This window comes from Cetorhinus maximus, unplaced genomic scaffold (assembly GCF_964194155.1).
Source record: "Cetorhinus maximus unplaced genomic scaffold, sCetMax3.hap1.1 HAP1_SCAFFOLD_927, whole genome shotgun sequence".
Lineage (NCBI taxonomy): Eukaryota > Metazoa > Chordata > Chondrichthyes > Lamniformes > Cetorhinidae > Cetorhinus > Cetorhinus maximus.
In genome coordinates, this window is record NW_027596869.1 from 109,569 (window position 1) to 123,264 (window position 13,696).

Below are 13,696 nucleotides of genomic sequence, written 5' to 3' on the forward strand. Positions count from 1 at the left end.
GGGTTAGGTACAGATAGCCCTAGTGGGGGTGGGGTTAGGGTTAGGTACAGATAGCCCTAGTAGGGGTGGGGTTAGGGCTAGGTACAGATAGACCTAGTGGGGGTGGGGGTTAGGGACAGGTACAGATAGACCTAGTGGGGGTGGGGGTGGGGTTAGGGTTAGGTACAGATAGACCTAGTGGGGGTGGGGTTAGGGTTAGGTACAGATAGACCTAGTGGGGTTAGGGTTAGGGACAGGTACAGATAAACCGAGTGTGGGTCGGGGTTAGGGTTAGGTACAGATAGACCTAGTGGGGTTAGGGTTAGATACAGATAGACCTAGTGGGGTTAGGGTTAGGTACAGATAGACCTAGTGGGGGTGGGGTTAGCGTTAGGTACAGATAGACCTAGTGAGGGTGGGGTTAGGGTTAGGTACAGATAGCCCTATTGGGGGTGGGGTTAGCGTTAGGGTTATGTACAGATAGACCTAGTGGGGTTAGGGTTATGGTTAGGTACAGATAGTCCTAGTGGGGGTGGGGGTTAGGGTTAGGTACAGATAGCCCTAGTAGGGGTGGGGTTAGGGCTAGGTACAGATAGACCTAGTGGGGGTGGGGGTTAGGGACAGGTACAGATAGACCTAGTGGGGGTGGGGGTGGGGTTAGGGTTAGGTACAGATAGACCTAGTGGGGGTGGGGTTAGGGTTAGGTACAGATAGACCTAGTGGGGTTAGGGTTAGGGACAGGTACAGATAAACCTAGTGTGGGTCGGGGTTAGGTACAGATAGACCTAGTGGGGTTAGGGTTAGGGTTAGATACAGATAGACCTAGTGGGGTTAGGGTTAGGTACAGATAGACCTAGTGGGGGTGGGGTTAGCGTTAGGTACAGATAGACCTAGTGAGGGTGGGATTAGGGTTAGGTACAGATAGTCCTAGTGGGGGTGGGGGTTAGGGTTAGGGTTAGGTACAGGTAGACCTAGTGGGGGTGGGGTTAGTGTTAGGTACAGATAGACCTAGTGGGGGTGGGGTTAGGTACAGATAGCCCTAGTGGGGGTGGGGTTAGGGTTAGGTACAGATAGACCTAGTGGGGGTAGGGTTAGGGTTAGGTACAGATAGCCCTAGTGGGGGTTAGGGTTAGGGTTAGGTACAGATAGACCTAGTGGGGGTGGGGTTAGGGTTAGGTACAGATAGCCCTAGTAGGGGTGGGGTTAGGGTTAGGTACAGATAGACCTAGTGGGGGTGGGGTTAGCGTTAGGTACAGATAGACGTAGTGAGGGTGGGGTTAGGGTTAGGTACAGATCGCCCTAGTAGGTGTGGGGTTAGCGTTAGGGTTATGTACAGATAGCCCTAGTGGGGTTAGGGTTATGGTTAGGTACAGATAGTCCTAGTGGGGGTGGGGTTAGGGTTAGGTACAGATAGCCCTAGTGGGGGTGGGGGTTAGGGTTAGGGTTAGGTACAGATAGACCTAGTGGGGGTGGGGTTAGTGTTAGGTACAGATAGACCTAGTGGGGGTGGGGTTAGGGTTAGGTACAGATAGCCCTAGTGGGGGTGGGGTTAGGGTTAGGTACAGATAGACCTAGTGGGGGTTAGGGTTAGGTACAGATAGCCCTAGTGGGGGTGGGGCTAGGGTTAGGTACAGATAGCCCTAGTAGGGGTGGGGTTAGGGTTAGGTACAGATAGACCTAGTGGGGGTGGGGTTAGCGTTAGGTACAGATAGACCTAGTGAGGGTGGGGTTAGGGTTATGTACAGATAGCCCTAGTGGGGGTGGGTTTAGCGTTAGGGTTATGTACAGATAGACCTAGTGGGGTTAGGGTTATGGTTAGGTACAGATAGTCCTAGTAGGGGTGGGGTTAGGGTTAGGTACAGATAGACCTAGTGGGGGTGGGTTAGGGTTAGGTACAGATAGACCTAGTGGGGGTGGGGTTAGGGTTAGGGACAGATAGTCGTAGTGGGGGTGGGGTTAGGGTTAGGTACAGATAGTCCTAGTGGGGGTGGGGGTTCGGGTTAGGTACAGATAGCCCTAGTGGGGGTGGGGGTTAGGGTTAGGTACAGATAGACCTAGTGGGATGGGGTTAGGGTTAGGTACAGATAGTCCTAGTGGGGGTGGGGGTTAGTGTTAGGTACAGATAGACCTAGTGGGGGTGAGGTTAGGGTTAGGTACAGATAGCCCTAGTGGGGGTGGGGTTAGGGTTAGGGTTAAGTACAGATAGACCTAGTGGGGGTAGGGTTAGGGTTAGGTACAGATAGCCCTAGTGGGGGTTAGGGTTAGGTACAGATAGCCCTAGTGGGGGTGGGGTTAGGGTTAGGTACAGATAGCCCTAGTAGGGGTGGGGGTTAGGGTCAGGTACAGATAGACCTAGTGGGGGTGGGGGTGGGGTTAGGTACAGATAGACCTAGTGGGGGTGGGGTTAGGGTTAGGTACAGATAGACCTAGTGGGGTTAGGGTTAGGGACAGTTACAGATAAACCTAGTGTGGGTCGGGGTTAGGGTTAGGTACAGATAGACCTAGTGGGGTTAGGGTTAGGGTTAGATACAGATAGACCTAGTGGGGGTGGGGTTAGCGTTAGGTACAGATAGACCTAGTGAGGGTGGGGTTAGGGTTAGGTACAGATAGCCCTAGTGGGGGTGGGGTTAGCGTTAGGGTTATGTACAGATAGACCTAGTGGGGTTAGGGTTATGGTTAGGTACAGATAGACCTAGTGGGGTTAGGGTTAGGTACAGATAGACCTAGTGGGGTTAGGGTTAGGTACAGATAGACCTCGTGGGGTTAGGGTTATGGACAGAGTGTCCTAGTGGGGGTGGGGTTAGGGTTAGGTACAGATAGACCTAGTGGGAGTGGGGGTGGGGTTAGGGTTAGGTACAGATAGACCTAGTGGGGTTAGGGTTAGGTACAGATAGAACTCGTGGGGTTAGGGTTATGGACAGAGTGTCCTAGTGGGGGTGGGGTTAGGGTTTCGGTACAGATAGCCCTAGTGGGGGTGGGGTTCGGGTTAGGTACAGATAGCCCTAGTGGGGGTGGGGTTAGGGTTAGGTACAGATAGCCCTAGTGGGGGTGGGGTTAGGTACAGATAGACCTAGTAGGGGTGGAGTTAGGGTTAGGGACAGGTACAGATAGACCTAGTGGGGGTGGGGGTTAGGGACAGGTACAGATAGACCTAGTGGGGGTGGGGTTAGGGTTAGGTACAGATACACCTAGTGGGGGTTAGCGTTAGGTACAGATAGACCTAGTGGGAGTGGGGGTGGTGTTAGGGTTAGGTACAGATAGACCTAGTGGGGTTAGGGTTAGGTACAGATAGACCTAGTGGGGGTGGGGTTAGCGTTAGGTACAGATAGACCTAGTGAGGGTGGGGTTAGGGTTAGGTACAGATAGCCCTAGTGGGGGTGGGGTTAGCGTTAGGTTTATCTACAGATAGACCTATTGGGGTTAGGGTTATGGTTAGGTACAGATAGACCTAGTGGGGGTAGGGTTAGGGTTATGGTTAGGTACAGATAGTCCTAGTGGGGGTGGGGTTAGTGTTAGGTACAGATAGTCCTAGTGGGGGTGGGGTTAGGGTTAGGTACAGATAGTCCTAGTGGGGGTGGGGTTAGGGTTAGGTACAGATAGACCTAGTGGGGGTGGGGTTAGGGTTAGGTACAGATAGACCTAGTGGGGGTGGGGTTAGGGTTAGTTACAGATAGCCCTAGTGGGGGTTAGGGTTAGGTATAGATAGCCCTAGTGGGGGTGGGGTTAGGTTTAGGTACAGATAGCCCTAGTAGGGGTGGGGTTAGGGCTAGGTACAGATAGACCTAGTGGGGGTGGGGGTTAGGGACAGGTACAGATAGACCTAGTGGGGGTGGGGTTAGGGTTAGGTACAGATAGACCTAGTGAAGTTAGGGTTAGGGACAGGTACAGATAAACCTAGTGGGGGTGGGGGTGGGGTTAGGGTTTGGTACAGATAGACCTAGTGAGGGTGGGGTTAGGATTAGGTACAGATAGTCCTAGTGGGGGTGGGGGTTAGTGTTAGGTACAGATAGACCTAGTGGGGGTGAGGTTAGGGTTAGGTACAGATAGCCCTAGTGGGGGTGGGGTTAGGGTTAGGTACAGATATACCTAGTGGGGGTAGGGTTAGGGTTAGGTACAGATAGCCCTAGTGGGGGTTAGGGTTAGGTACAGATAGACCTAATGGGGGGTGGGTTTAGGGTTAGGTACAGATAGACCTAGTGGGGGTGGGGTTAGTGTAAGGTACAGATAGACCTAGTGGGTGTGGGGTTAGGGTTAGGTACAGATAGTCCTAGTGGGGGTGGGGCTAGGGTTAGGTACAGATTGCCCTAGTGCGGTTGGGTGTTAGGGTTAGGGTTAGGTACAGATAGTCCTAGTGGGGGTGGGGTTAGGGTTAGGTACAGATAGCCCTAGTGGGGGTGGGGTTAGGGTTAGGTACAGATAGTCCTAGTGGGGGTGGGGTTACGGTGAGGTACAGATAGTCCTAGTGGGGGTGGGGTTAGGGTTAGGTACAGATAGCCCTAGTGGGGGTGGGGTTAGTGTTAGGTACAGATAGTCCTAGTGGGGGTGGGGTTTGGGTTAGGTACAGATAGTCCTAGTGGGGGTGGGGTTAGGGTTAGGTACAGATAGACCTAGTGGGGGTGGGGGTGGGGTTAGGGTTAGGTACAGATAGACCTAGTGGGGGTGGGGTTAGGGTTAGGTACAGATAGCCCTAGTGGGGGTTAGGGTTAGGTATAGATAGCCCTAGTGGGGGTGGGGTTAGGTTTAGGTACATATAGCCCTAGTAGGGGTGGGGTTAGGGCTAGGTACAGATAGACCTAGTGGGGGTGGGGGTTAGGGACAGGTACAAATAGACCTAGTGGGGGTGGGGTTAGGGTTAGGTACAGATAGACCTAGTGAAGTTAGGGTTAGGGACAGGTACAGATAAACCTAGTGGGGGTGGGGGTGGGGTTAGGGTTTGGTACAGATAGACCTAGTGAGGGTGGGGTTAGGGTTAGGTACAGATAGCCCTATTGGGGGTGGGGATAGCGTTAGTGTTATGTACAGATAGACCTAGTGGGGTTAGGGTTATGGACAGATTGTCCTAGTGGGGGTGGGGTTAGGGTTAGGTACAGATAGCCCTAGTGGGGGTTAGGGTTAGGTACAGATAGACCTAGTGGGGGTGGGTTTAGAGTTAGGTACAGATAGACCTAGTGGGAGTGGGGTTAGTGTTAGGTAAAGATAGACCTAGTGGGTGTGGGGTTAGGGTTAGGTACAGATAGTCCTAGTTGGGGTGGGGGTTAAGGTTAGGTCCCGATAGACCTAGTGGGGGTGGGGTTAGGGTTAGGGTTAGGTACAGATAGACCTAGTGGGGGTTAGGGTTAGGTACAGATAGCCCTAGTGGGGGTGGTGCTAGGGTTAGGTACAGATAGCCCTAGTAGGGGTGGGGTTAGGGTTAGGTACAGATAGTCCTAGTGGGGGTGGGGTTAGGGTTAGGTACAGATAGCCGTAGTGCGGGTGGGTGTTAGGGTTAGGGTTAGGTACAGATAGTCCTAGTGGGGGTGGGGTTAGGGTTAGGTACAGATAGCCCTAGTGGGGGTGCGGTTAGTGTTAGGTACAGATAGTCCTAGTGGGGGTGGGGTTAGGGTTAGGTACAGATAGTCCTAGTGGGGGTGGGTGTTAGGGTTAGGTACAGATAGTCCTAGTGGGGGTGGGGTTAGGGTTAGGTACAGATAGTCCTAGTGGGGGTGGGGTTAGGGTTAGGTACAGATAGCCCTAGTGGGGGTGGGGTTAGGGTTAGGTACAGATAGCCCTAGTGGGGGTGGGGTTAGGGTTAGGTACAGATAGACCTAGTGGGGGTTAGGGTTAGGGTTAGGTACAGATAGCCCTAGTGGGGGTGGGGCTAGGGTTAGGTACAGATAGCCCTAGTAGGGGTGGGGTTAGGGTTAGGTACAGATAGACCTAGTGGGGTTGGGGTTAGCGTTAGGTACAGATAGACCTAGTGAGGTGGGGTTAGGGTTATGTACAGATAGCCCTAGTGGGGGTGGGTTTAGCGTTAGGGTTATGTACAGATAGACCTAGTGGGGTTAGGGTTATGGTTAGGTACAGATAGTCCTAGTAGGGGTGGGGTTAGGGTTAGGAACAGATAGACCTAGTGGGGGTGGGTTAGGGTTAGGTACAGAAAAACCTGGTGGGGGTGGGGTTAGGGTTAGGGACAGATAGTCGTAGTGGGGGTGGGGTTAGGGTTAGGTACAGATAGTCCTAGTGGGGGTGGGGGTTAGGGTTAGGTACAGATAGCCCTAGTGGGGGTGGGGGTTAGGGTTAGGTACAGATAGACCTAGTGGGATGGGGTTAGGGTTAGGTACAGATAGTCCTAGTGGGGGTGGGGGTTAGTGTTAGGTACAGATAGACCTAGTGGGGGTGAGGTTAGGGTTAGGTACAGATAGCCCTAGTGGGGGTGGGGTTAGGGTTAGGGTTAAGTACAGATAGACCTAGTGGGGGTAGGGTTAGGGTTAGGTACAGATAGCCCTAGTGGGGGTTAGGGTTAGGTACAGATAGCCCTAGTGGGGGTGGGGTTAGGGTTAGGTACAGATAGCCCTAGTAGGGGTGGGGTTAGGGCTAGGTACAGATAGACCTAGTGGGGGTGGGGGTTAGGGTTAGGTACAGATAGACCTAGTGGGGTTAGGGTTAGATACAGATACACCTAGTGGGGGTGGGGTTAGCGTTAGGTACAGATAGACCTAGTGAGGGTGGGGTTAGGGTTAGGTACAGATAGCCCTAGTGGGGGTGGGGTCAGCGTTAGGGTTATGTACAGATAGACCTAGTGGGGTTAGGGTTATGGTTAGGTACAGATAGACCTAGTGGGGTTAGGGTTAGGTACAGATAGACCTCGTGGGGTTAGGGTTATGGACAGAGTGTCCTAGTGGGGGTGGGGTTAGGGTTAGGTACAGATAGCCCTAGTGGGGGTTAGGGTTAGGGTTAGGTACAGATAGACCTAGTGGGGTTGGGTGTTAGGGTTCGGTACAGATAGACCTAGTGGGCGTGGGGTTAGGGTTAGGTACAGATAGCCCTAGTGGGGGTGGGGGTTAGGGTTAGTGTTAGGTACAGATAGCCCTAGTGGGGGTGGGTTAGGGTTAGGTACAGATAGACCTAGTAGGGGTGGAGTTAGGGTTAGGGACAGGTACAGATAGACCTAGTGGGGGTGGGGGTTAGGGACAGGTACAGATAGACCTAGTGGGGGTGGGGTTAGGGTTAGGTACAGATAGACCTAGTGGGAGTGGGGGTGGGGTTAGGGTTAGGTACAGATAGATCTAGTGGGGTTAGGGTTAGGTACAGATAGAACTCGTGGGGTTAGGGTTATGGACAGAGTGTCCTAGTGGGGGTGGGGTTAGGGTTAGGTACAGATAGCCCTAGTGGGGGTGGGGTTCGGGTTAGGTACAGATAGCCCTAGTGGGGGTGGGGTTAGGGTTAGTGTTAGGTACAGATAGCCCTAGTGGGGGTGGGGTTAGGGTTAGGTACAGATAGCCCTAGTGGGGGTGGGGTTAGGGTTAGGGACAGATAGTCCTAGTGGGGGTGGGGTTAGTGTTAGGTACAGATAGACCTAGTGGGCGTGGGGGTTAGGGTTAGGTATAGATAGCCCTAGTGGGGGTGGGGTTAGGGTTAGGTACATATAGTCCTAGTGGGGGTGGGGGTTCGGGTTAGGTACAGATAGCCCTAGTGGGGGTGGGGGTTAGGGTTTGGTACAGATAGACCTAGTGGGATGGTGTTAGGGTTAGGTACAGATAGTCCTAGTGGGGGTGGGGGTTAGTGTTAGGTACAGATAGACCTAGTGGGGGTGAGGTTAGGGTTAGGTACAGATAGCCCTAGTGGGGGTGGGGTTAGGGTTAGGGTTAAGTACAGATATACCTAGTGGGGGTAGGGTTAGGGTTAGGTACAGATAGCCCTAGTGGGGGTTAGGGTTAGGTACAGATAGCCCTAGTGGGGGTGGGGTTAGGGTTAGGTACAGATAGCCCTAGTAGGGGTGGGGTTAGGGCTAGGTACAGATAGACCTAGTGGGGGTGGGGGTTAGGGACAGGTACAGATAGACCTAGTGGGGGTGGGGGTGGGGTTAGGGTTAGGTACAGATAGACCTAGTGGGGGTGGGGTTAGGGTTAGGTACAGATAGACCTAGTGGGGTTAGGGTTAGGGACAGGTACAGATAAACCGAGTGTGGGTCGGGGTTAGGGTTAGGTACAGATAGACCTAGTGGGGTTAGGGTTAGATACAGATAGACCTAGTGGGGTTAGGGTTAGGTACAGATAGACCTAGTGGGGGTGGGGTTAGCGTTAGGTACAGATAGACCTAGTGAGGGTGGGGTTAGGGTTAGGTACAGATAGCCCTATTGGGGGTGGGGTTAGCGTTAGGGTTATGTACAGATAGACCTAGTGGGGTTAGGGTTATGGTTAGGTACAGATAGTCCTAGTGGGGGTGGGGGTTAGGGTTAGGTACAGATAGCCCTAGTAGGGGTGGGGTTAGGGCTAGGTACAGATAGACCTAGTGGGGGTGGGGGTTAGGGACAGGTACAGATAGACCTAGTGGTGGTGGGGGTGGGGTTAGGTACAGATAGACCTAGTGGGGGTGGGGTTAGGGTTAGGTACAGATAGACCTAGTGGGGTTAGGGTTAGGGACAGGTACAGATAAACCTAGTGTGGGTCGGGGTTAGGTACAGATAGACCTAGTGGGGTTAGGGTTAGGGTTAGATACAGATAGACCTAGTGGGGTTAGGGTTAGGTACAGATAGACCTAGTGGGGGTGGGGTTAGCGTTAGGTACAGATAGACCTAGTGAGGGTGGGATTAGGGTTAGGTACAGATAGTCCTAGTGGGGGTGGGGGTTAGGGTTAGGGTTAGGTACAGGTAGACCTAGTGGGGGTGGGGTTAGTGTTAGGTACAGATAGACCTAGTGGGGGTGGGGTTAGGTACAGATAGCCCTAGTGGGGGTGGGGTTAGGGTTAGGTACAGATAGACCTAGTGGGGGTAGGGTTAGGGTTAGGTACAGATAGCCCTAGTGGGGGTTAGGGTTAGGGTTAGGTACAGATAGACCTAGTGGGGGTGGGGTTAGGGTTAGGTACAGATAGCCCTAGTAGGGGTGGGGTTAGGGTTAGGTACAGATAGACCTAGTGGGGGTGGGGTTAGCGTTAGGTACAGATAGACGTAGTGAGGGTGGGGTTAGGGTTAGGTACAGATCGCCCTAGTAGGTGTGGGGTTAGCGTTAGGGTTATGTACAGATAGCCCTAGTGGGGTTAGGGTTATGGTTAGGTACAGATAGTCCTAGTGGGGGTGGGGTTAGGGTTAGGTACAGATAGCCCTAGTGGGGGTGGGGGTTAGGGTTAGGGTTAGGTACAGATAGACCTAGTGGGGGTGGGGTTAGTGTTAGGTACAGATAGACCTAGTGGGGGTGGGGTTAGGGTTAGGTACAGATAGCCCTAGTGGGGGTGGGGTTAGGGTTAGGTACAGATAGACCTAGTGGGGGTTAGGGTTAGGTACAGATAGCCCTAGTGGGGGTGGGGCTAGGGTTAGGTACAGATAGCCCTAGTAGGGGTGGGGTTAGGGTTAGGTACAGATAGACCTAGTGGGGGTGGGGTTCGGGTTAGGTACAGATAGCCCAAGTGGGGGTGGGGTTAGGGTTAGTGTTAGGTACAGATAGCCCTAGTGGGGGTGGGGTTAGGGTTAGGTACAGATAGCCCTAGTGGGGGTGGGGTTAGGGTTAGGGACAGATAGTCCTAGTGGGGGTGGGGTTAGTGTTAGGTACAGATAGACCTAGTGGGCGTGGGGGTTAGGGTTAGGTATAGATAGCCCTAGTGGGGGTGGGGTTAGGGTTAGGTACATATAGTCCTAGTGGGGGTGGGGGTTCGGGTTAGGTACAGATAGCCCTAGTGGGGGTGGGGGTTAGGGTTAGGTATAGATAGCCCTAGTGGGGGTGGGGTTAGGGTTAGGTACAGATAGCCCTAGTGGGGGTGGGGTTAGGGTTAGGGACAGATAGTCCTAGTGGGGGTGGGGTTAGTGTTAGGTACAGATAGACCTAGTGGGCGTGGGGGTTAGGGTTAGGTATAGATAGCCCTAGTGGGGGTGGGGTTAGGGTTAGGTACATATAGTCCTAGTGGGGGTGGGGGTTCGGGTTAGGTACAGATAGCCCTAGTGGGGGTGGGGGTTAGGGTTTGGTACAGATAGACCTAGTGGGATGGTGTTAGGGTTAGGTACAGATAGTCCTAGTGGGGGTGGGGGTTAGTGTTAGGTACAGATAGACCTAGTGGGGGTGAGGTTAGGGTTAGGTACAGATAGCCCTAGTGGGGGTGGGGTTAGGGTTAGGGTTAAGTACAGATATACCTAGTGGGGGTAGGGTTAGGGTTAGGTACAGATAGCCCTAGTGGGGGTTAGGGTTAGGTACAGATAGCCCTAGTGGGGGTGGGGTTAGGGTTAGGTACAGATAGCCCTAGTAGGGGTGGGGTTAGGGCTAGGTACAGATAGACCTAGTGGGGGTGGGGGTTAGGGACAGGTACAGATAGACCTAGTGGGGGTGGGGGTGGGGTTAGGGTTAGGTACAGATAGACCTAGTGGGGGTGGGGTTAGGGTTAGGTACAGATAGACCTAGTGGGGTTAGGGTTAGGGACAGGTACAGATAAACCGAGTGTGGGTCGGGGTTAGGGTTAGGTACAGATAGACCTAGTGGGGTTAGGGTTAGATACAGATAGACCTAGTGGGGTTAGGGTTAGGTACAGATAGACCTAGTGGGGGTGGGGTTAGCGTTAGGTACAGATAGACCTAGTGAGGGTGGGGTTAGGGTTAGGTACAGATAGCCCTATTGGGGGTGGGGTTAGCGTTAGGGTTATGTACAGATAGACCTAGTGGGGTTAGGGTTATGGTTAGGTACAGATAGTCCTAGTGGGGGTGGGGGTTAGGGTTAGGTACAGATAGCCCTAGTAGGGGTGGGGTTAGGGCTAGGTACAGATAGACCTAGTGGGGGTGGGGGTTAGGGACAGGTACAGATAGACCTAGTGGTGGTGGGGGTGGGGTTAGGTACAGATAGACCTAGTGGGGGTGGGGTTAGGGTTAGGTACAGATAGACCTAGTGGGGTTAGGGTTAGGGACAGGTACAGATAAACCTAGTGTGGGTCGGGGTTAGGTACAGATAGACCTAGTGGGGTTAGGGTTAGGGTTAGATACAGATAGACCTAGTGGGGTTAGGGTTAGGTACAGATAGACCTAGTGGGGGTGGGGTTAGCGTTAGGTACAGATAGACCTAGTGAGGGTGGGATTAGGGTTAGGTACAGATAGTCCTAGTGGGGGTGGGGGTTAGGGTTAGGGTTAGGTACAGGTAGACCTAGTGGGGGTGGGGTTAGTGTTAGGTACAGATAGACCTAGTGGGGGTGGGGTTAGGTACAGATAGCCCTAGTGGGGGTGGGGTTAGGGTTAGGTACAGATAGACCTAGTGGGGGTAGGGTTAGGGTTAGGTACAGATAGCCCTAGTGGGGGTTAGGGTTAGGGTTAGGTACAGATAGACCTAGTGGGGGTGGGGTTAGGGTTAGGTACAGATAGCCCTAGTAGGGGTGGGGTTAGGGTTAGGTACAGATAGACCTAGTGGGGGTGGGGTTAGCGTTAGGTACAGATAGACGTAGTGAGGGTGGGGTTAGGGTTAGGTACAGATCGCCCTAGTAGGTGTGGGGTTAGCGTTAGGGTTATGTACAGATAGCCCTAGTGGGGTTAGGGTTATGGTTAGGTACAGATAGTCCTAGTGGGGGTGGGGTTAGGGTTAGGTACAGATAGCCCTAGTGGGGGTGGGGGTTAGGGTTAGGGTTAGGTACAGATAGACCTAGTGGGGGTGGGGTTAGTGTTAGGTACAGATAGACCTAGTGGGGGTGGGGTTAGGGTTAGGTACAGATAGCCCTAGTGGGGGTGGGGTTAGGGTTAGGTACAGATAGACCTAGTGGGGGTTAGGGTTAGGTACAGATAGCCCTAGTGGGGGTGGGGCTAGGGTTAGGTACAGATAGCCCTAGTAGGGGTGGGGTTAGGGTTAGGTACAGATAGACCTAGTGGGGGTGGGGTTAGCGTTAGGTACAGATAGACCTAGTGAGGGTGGGGTTAGGGTTATGTACAGATAGCCCTAGTGGGGGTGGGTTTAGCGTTAGGGTTATGTACAGATAGACCTAGTGGGGTTAGGGTTATGGTTAGGTACAGATAGTCCTAGTAGGGGTGGGGTTAGGGTTAGGTACAGATAGACCTAGTGGGGGTGGGTTAGGGTTAGGTACAGATAGACCTAGTGGGGGTGGGGTTAGGGTTAGGGACAGATAGTCGTAGTGGGGGTGGGGTTAGGGTTAGGTACAGATAGTCCTAGTGGGGGTGGGGGTTCGGGTTAGGTACAGATAGCCCTAGTGGGGGTGGGGGTTAGGGTTAGGTACAGATAGACCTAGTGGGATGGGGTTAGGGTTAGGTACAGATAGTCCTAGTGGGGGTGGGGGTTAGTGTTAGGTACAGATAGACCTAGTGGGGGTGAGGTTAGGGTTAGGTACAGATAGCCCTAGTGGGGGTGGGGTTAGGGTTAGGGTTAAGTACAGATAGACCTAGTGGGGGTAGGGTTAGGGTTAGGTACAGATAGCCCTAGTGGGGGTTAGGGTTAGGTACAGATAGCCCTAGTGGGGGTGGGGTTAGGGTTAGGTACAGATAGCCCTAGTAGGGGTGGGGGTTAGGGTCAGGTACAGATAGACCTAGTGGGGGTGGGGGTGGGGTTAGGTACAGATAGACCTAGTGGGGGTGGGGTTAGGGTTAGGTACAGATAGACCTAGTGGGGTTAGGGTTAGGGACAGTTACAGATAAACCTAGTGTGGGTCGGGGTTAGGGTTAGGTACAGATAGACCTAGTGGGGTTAGGGTTAGGGTTAGATACAGATAGACCTAGTGGGGGTGGGGTTAGCGTTAGGTACAGATAGACCTAGTGAGGGTGGGGTTAGGGTTAGGTACAGATAGCCCTAGTGGGGGTGGGGTTAGCGTTAGGGTTATGTACAGATAGACCTAGTGGGGTTAGGGTTATGGTTAGGTACAGATAGACCTAGTGGGGTTAGGGTTAGGTACAGATAGACCTAGTGGGGTTAGGGTTAGGTACAGATAGACCTCGTGGGGTTAGGGTTATGGACAGAGTGTCCTAGTGGGGGTGGGGTTAGGGTTAGGTACAGATAGCCCTAGTGGGGGTTAGGGTTAGGGTTAGGTACAGATAGACCTAGTGGGGTTGGGTGTTAGGGTTAGGTACAGATAGACCTAGTGGGGGTGGGGTTAGGGTTAGGTACAGATAGCCCTAGTGGGGGTGGGGGTTAGGGTTAGTGTTAGGTACAGATAGCCCTAGTGGGGGTGGGTTAGGGTTAGGTACAGATAGACCTAGTAGGGGTGGAGTTAGGGTTAGGGACAGGTACAGATAGACCTAGTGGGGGTGGGGGTTAGGGACAGGTACAGATAGACCTAGTGGGGGTGGGGTTAGGGTTAGGTACAGATAGACCTAGTGGGAGTGGGGGTGGGGTTAGGGTTAGGTACAGATAGACCTAGTGGGGTTAGGGTTAGGTACAGATAGAACTCGTGGGGTTAGGGTTATGGACAGAGTGTCCTAGTGCGGGTGGGGTTAGGGTTAGGTACAGATAGCCCTAGTGGGGGTGGGGTTCGGGTTAGGTACAGATAGCCCTAGTGGGGGTGGGGTTAGGGTTAGGTACAGATAGCCCTAGTGGGGGTGGGGTTAGGTACAGAT